This window comes from Callospermophilus lateralis, chromosome 6, assembly GCF_048772815.1.
Source record: "Callospermophilus lateralis isolate mCalLat2 chromosome 6, mCalLat2.hap1, whole genome shotgun sequence".
Lineage (NCBI taxonomy): Eukaryota > Metazoa > Chordata > Mammalia > Rodentia > Sciuridae > Callospermophilus > Callospermophilus lateralis.
In genome coordinates, this window is record NC_135310.1 from 159,347,806 (window position 1) to 159,354,656 (window position 6,851).

A 6,851-nucleotide genomic window follows, 5' to 3' on the forward strand; every position below is an offset into this window, starting at 1 on the left:
CACCAATTTCTCATTTCCTTTTCAAACCCTGCTGACTAATTGATGCCAAATGGTATTATGGTCATTGGGGGATAATTCCTCTCCTGCTTATTCCTCTCAAATTTCCAAGTATTCCAAGGGGGTCCTGTGGGGGTGCTCCCACATGCTTCTGAGGAAGGCAGAGGAGGAGGAGGGCTTTCACAGCTTACAGAAAGTGAGGTTCATCATGGCTGGAAAGCCAGTCTTTGAAAATGCCTTTCTAAAAATAAGTCCTAAGTGGCCATTCTCTCCAGCGGTTCCTGAGGCAGGGGCTTGGACAATGGAGTGGAATTCGCCTATGGAGGAAGCCCGCAGAGTTAAAAAGTCCTGAAGAAAATCCTGGCAATTTGCGGTGGGGAACAGGGTGGAACGCACCCCTCCATTAGTCTCCACACAGAGCCCCAGGAACGCCCTTCACCAGGAGTGAAATCAGCTGCATGTTCCATTTTCATGACATTTGCTTTGCAGTGAGCATTCCGCAGCACGACTTAATTGCCACTAAAACACCTGAGAGGGAAAGAAGGAAATCAAGCCCTTGACGGTTAAGTGACAAAATACTCAGGGATCTGGGAACACTGTGTAACTAGAGATGGGGCTGGGATGGCAAGCAACACACAGCTCCAAGTCCTCTGTCTGAGGGCAGCCGCGTCCCTCCACTTGTCACCTTCTCCTTCCTGTCAAATAAGCGCTGACATGAAAGCTCCAAACCCTTTAATTCTGCTTTTCTATCCTGTAATTAGAAACATCCACCAATTCCAGTTTTAATTCTAGATACCTGAAAACAGTCCACCCCAAAAGGAGGGCTCTCATGGCATCTTTTTGAGGATTCACCCTCTGGGAGTTATGCTTAGCCAAGGTAGAGACAGGATTTGGGGGGAAAGCTGGAGAAAAGAGCCGGCCTCTCCGGAGGCTGAGGGCTGGCGGCCAGCCAGCAGGAGCGCCTTCAGGGGGGCAGGAGCGCCTTCAGGGGGGCAGGAGCTCTGAGGTTCGCCAGTCTCCTGTTCTCTTAGGCGAGGGTTGGTGCATGCTGCCTGGTGCCCAGGTGGAACGCAGGGCCACAGGTGCTGCTGGCCAGCGCCCTGCACCCAGCTGCACCCCCAGCTCTTAGACCAGGCTGCCTGCTTGCTTATGTCGCCGGCTTCACCCTTGAGGTCCAAACCCTTCTTCCAAGACTGAACTGGGGTGTTCCCTGTCACAAAGCCCTCCTGGTCCATGCTCTCCTGGCCATGCCCACCACAACGACCCAGGTCCTCTAACGTGGCCATGATGCTGAGCAGTAACCACAGAGGAAACCCTGGGAGAGTTGGGATGTGACTTGCTGTCGTGACCCTGGATGTGGGGGTGGCGGTGAGGGAGCTCAGGAAACCCTGTCAGTTCAGCAGCAGGAGGGATACGAAAACCTGAGGTGGAGGGTGGACCCCGGAAAGCCGTGGGTGTGCACTGGTCTCAGTGGGAAAACCTAGGCGTGTTGTGAAGTCTTTAGAACCCTTTATGACAGAAATTGTTCTCCTGGGGGCTTGGAATGGGTATTTAGTCCATTGCTTAAAATTTACGTTTCTGCTTAAAACCTGCAGGTAATGAGGGTTGTCAACAGGCAGAACAGCCTGCAGATACAGTGATATCACAACATGGGGAGGGAAGCCACGACTGTGTAAGCACCTGGGGACTGCACTGGTTTCCTATGATGTCCTTTCTATGTCAACAAGTTTGAAAAGTTTTAAGTTGGATTTAACAAAACAAAACTCTAGCGTGGCGCCCCCTAGTGGCTACTGCCCAGAGTGCTCAGTTTACTCTTGCAATTTCGGTCGCCATGACCTTGGCTCCCAGGGAAGACTCCTTACCAGTGCTTTCATGTTCAAGGAACAAACTGAAATATGCTCTTCTTGGAAAATCACGAACATAGAGGAAACATTTAAAATTTTGACTGAAGCAAATCTGGTAAGATCCAACACAACCTACCACCAAAAATCAGTTTCTTATGATATTCATTGGATATTAGATTTTCATTATATAATAAACAAGGATTTCTTATTCTGTTTCTTCAATCCATTCTTTGAAGAGAAGGATGATTCTATATGAACCTTTCCTTCGCCCAGTGTGTGATTTCACCTATCCCTATCTAACAAATATCATTTGTTGAAAAACTTGTCCTGTAGAATTTTCCACATTCCAGTTGGGGCTACCTGCTTCCCCTCCAGTCCCATGTCTCCTGTAAACTAGGAGGAAGATCTGGAACAGATTAGGTCGAGGTTAGACTTCAGGTCAGGTGCTCGGGGATCCACCTCCCCAGCAGACTCTTTGTCACGCGAGCCCCGAGGCCCACGCGGCACTGTGCCTGAGTGTGATGGTTTGTCTGATTGGCGGGTCTGTGGGGTGAAAGATGGAGGCATCCATTCGAAGCTCCCCAAACAACCTTTCATCAGGAGCTGGGACATCCATCGACACTCGGTTTCCTTCCACTGTTCCATAAGGAATGCAAAACGGTGATTCTACCAATTTCATTATTCTACAAAATTATTATTCATTGATTAAGGGAATCTTTCATCATCTGTTTACATGCTCAGGATACACTTACCATTTTCAAGTGGGATGATTTGGAAATATGTATCAGAAGCCTTAAAATACTCAGCCCTTGGGTTTATACTCTAGTATCACACAAAGAAGTCCCTTCTATGAAGACGGTCAGAGAGACAGAATGGTACAAAGAATATTAATTCTGCTGAAAAGTGAGAAAGAGATGTCCAGAGGTTCAGTACATCTGCATGAGGATAGGATAGCCGCCATATTAAAAAGCCAGTTTTTTAATAATTTTTATCATCATCGAGACTTTTATTCTATTAAAGGCAGTTTCTCCCTGTGTTGCCAGACTGGCCTCAAAAACCTCAGCTCAAGTGATCCTCCTGCCTCTGCCTCCTGAGTAGCTGGGACTATGGGTGCATACTCCTGCACCCAGCTCACATTTTTATAATATATTCATTGAAAAAAGCAGGCTGCAGAATTGTACATGTACTATTACCTTAGTTTTGTTATATATAAATAGTCTTTAAACACAAGACTGGGACTATGAACTTCAAAGTGATAATAGTTATATCCAGATAGTGGAATTACAGGGTATTTTAATGTCTCTTTGTGGTTTTCATTATTTCACAAATTATCTTTAGTACTGGATATCACCATAGACCTTATTAAAAATCAGATGGTGTTGAACTCCATTTTGGGTAATGTTAATTTATAAAATGTCTCTTTTGTGTTAGTGAAGATTGGGCAAGAAGGAACTCTTTCTTTCAACCAAAGATCCTCTGACTTAAAGCATCAAAGTAGGGTGGAGTGGGATTTGAAACAAAGCACATGGAAGTCTCCCGGACAGGCATCGTATTCTCCCTCCTGGAATCCGCTCATTGCAATGGGCTAGTCTTCTCCAGGGGCAGATTCCCTGCTGCTCCCGAGGGAGGACCCTGACATTTTGGCTCAGTCCCTCTGAAGAACAGCGTCAGGCGTGGATGAAGACGGCGGCCGCCATCTGCGGTGGGATTCCACAGGCCTCCCTGGGTCCGCCAGCTCCTGTCTGATACTGACAGTTCCTAGTTCCTGGCATCCTAACATCTGGGTGTCACCCGCAAAGTCTGACAGCCTCTGGTTCAAACCTCTTATGAACCCCTTATTGTACTTAATGTCCAGAACTTAGCCCTGATGAGTGGAAAGAAAATAAAATTCACCAATAATCCTACCAAGTCCACTTTCACCACGTCAATATGACCCTCACTTCTGGAATCCGGTGACAAGCCTGTCAGCCCTGAGGGACGAGACGCATCTCCAGTGGAGTCCTTGTTCCCTTTCACGTAGGAGTCGGCTCAGTCCATGGTGCTTGCAGGAGAGGGGCTTGAGGTGAGCGAGAGGAGAAGGAAGGGAAAAGGGATGCACTGCTGGACAGGGTGACCACACCAAGGGAGCTCTGCGTGTGACAGGGGGTCGCACAAGGGAATGAGGAAACATGGCCCATGAGGTGGCTGGGGAGGGTCCCACACTGGGCTGCGTCATGAGTAGATGGGGGACCACACCCAAACCCACCCCATTACTTGAAATTGTCCTAAACTTCTTGATTCTTTGAGTCAAATAATTGGATGGTTGGTGGCCTAGAGAAGCCAAATATTAGACTCTTTTTAAAGAAAACCTCTATAACTAGGTAGAAATAAGCCCAGAAATTGGGTGGGATAAGGTGTATTTCTTTTCAGGTCTAATTTATATAGATTAAAATCCCTCCGTTTCAGGGCACGGTTGTATAACTTCTGGCAAATGCAGACAGTTATCGTAACCATCACAAACTGAGGCACAACTTTCCCTGGGGCCTCTGTGTGACCCCTGCGAGCGTGTCCTCCTAGGTGTGCCTTTCCAGGGGCCGTGGAGGAGGAGCCCCAGTCTGTGACTGTGGCACTCACTATTTCTGAGGCTCTGGGACCCGAGTCCTGGTTTTCAAAGACGGCTGAAGGCGGGAGGAGGATAAAACACAGGTTTGGTGTGCAAGCCTCAGTCAGGGGAGTGGGCCTACCCAGAGACGCCCCCTCAGGGCAGCTGGAGAGAACGGTCAAGGCCTGCACTTCTGCTTCCTTCTGGAAGTAGCCTAGCTTCAGACGACTGACCCCAGAGGATCCTGGGAGCTGCCTCACGCTGCTCCGCGGCCCCTACGCCAGACCCCCACAGGGCCCTGTGCAGGTGGGACTCGGCCAGGCTGACCTGGTGCCGTTCCCTGGAGGCTGGTTCCGTTTCTTTTTGCTGCCTACTTTAACTCATTGACACCTTCCCGGGACAGTGGCGTTGATGGCATGGAAAGCTGTTTTCTGGTGGCTTATTTGAGCAATGGAGTCTATTTTTCTGCCCAATGTCTCCAAAGCCAAACTTGTGACTGGGTTGAACATTGGGTGAGTGATCAGACATGTGTGGTCGTGTCCAGTAACCTCCAAATGGAGGGAGGGACAGCCCAGGCAGGCGTGGGGAGCAGGAATGTGGAGGCTGGGAGGCCCGAGGGTCTGTGCGGAGGGTCTGGCTGGCTGTGCTGCTCTGGGCCTCTGTGCTTCCCGCCCACAGGTCCCGGGTTCATGTGGCCGTGGGATTCTGAGTCTCATTAAGATGTAGTCAAGGCGGGGCAGGTGACTTAAGAGCTTCCACTTATTTAGCTTTAGGTTTTTCTAGACAAAGAAATAGAAAGAAATGCCTGTGATGTTTGAATTTTCTGCTGCTCGGAGATAACAGTTTGGGTTTATAAAGTGACTCTCTATGAAGCAAGAGTGCTCTGGAAGCGGGGCTGGGGACGCTGGTTATCATCACGATGGGGCTTTTCTAGGGTTAGAAAGTAAGAGCAAGACAGCTTTGAAAATGACAAGAAGAGATAAGGAAGTCCCTCTCCCCCACTCCTCACATCCCCTCTACTCCTCCACAATATTTGTGCCTTAAAAGGACAAAGCAAATGATTTAGAATTTAAACTAAATTTTTGAGAAGAAAAAAAATCATTTCACTGTTTTTTAGAATATAAGAGATTCAAGTACACGCAGGATGCTGGAATTAATACCAGGAAATGCACACAGGCGCTTTCGAAGCTTGCTCCCCGTGACAAGAGTCGTACACATTCCAAGTGGCCTTGGAAACTGTGGACCCCAAGGGCCTGTCATTCCCTTCACCTTCCTCCAGGAGCTATTGCTCAGGAAGAGAGAGTTGAGTTTTCCCAGCGGTGGAGGATCTGGATGCCCTGGGAGGCTCTGAGAGTGCTTGAGAGGAGGGGCGCGATTGGCTGATGACCTCCATGACTCCAAGAGACTTCTTGATTGTGCCTTAAGCACAGTGTTCTGAAGCCCAACTGTGAACATATTCACCTTCTAATTGCATGGATTTAAAAGTTATGAAGACTACTTGTTTTCTGAATCATAAGTGAGTCACTTTTTAAAGCATTGTGCTCAGCAAGATGATTTTTAAATGAATGCTACTCACAGGGGAAGCTAAAGAATGAACATTAAGAACCCCATAAAAGGAGTCTCATTTTCCAGTGCTGTGAGATCAGTCAGGTCACAGCATGCGGAGGGGGAAACCGCTGCCCTTTGTCACGTGTGGTGATTAGGATGCTCCGTCAGATCTGCATACAGGTATACATTCTGCGGCCTACGGAAGGGCAGCGGGGAGTCTTGCTAATGCAGACCATGACAACTCACATACTGCTGGGCTGAAGTCTGCCTTGGTCCAGCTGGTGAAAAATAACGGACAGAATGGGAGATGGGTGAGATCCTTCTTCCAACGTGCCTCGGGAGCCATGTAGACACTGTTGACAAGTCCCAGTTCCTCTTCCCAAACCAGAACACAGAGAGTCTCTAGAAGGCCACACTTTGCTACTCCATTCGAGGAGCTGTACATTTTTCTTCCTTCTTTCTATATATTTTCAAAGTGAAAAAAAAAAATCATGCATCTTTTTCAAGAACTCATTCATATGAATTCAGAATAGGAATCATTTGCACTTTGGGTGGCCGTTCTCTGCAAAGTGGAGATGACCGTGGTCTTAAAGACAAGACCAGGACAATTTTAAAGCGAGTACGTGAAGGAGAGCCTTAAGGCAGGAGGCAGGACTTGCCTCTGAGAGGAAGTGGGCAGGAGATCAGCAGCCACCGAGGCCTGGAGGAAGTCCACGTCACCTGTTCCCCAGGAGCTGGGGGCTGGATGAGGGGAGCGGATCTCTGTGTCCATCCCTTGGTCCCGCGGCCACCTGGTGGCTGCACGGTGAGTCGGAGTCTGTTACATTGCTGGCCCCACACATCCCAACACAGAAAGATCAGAAGGGACCCACTCAGGCAAA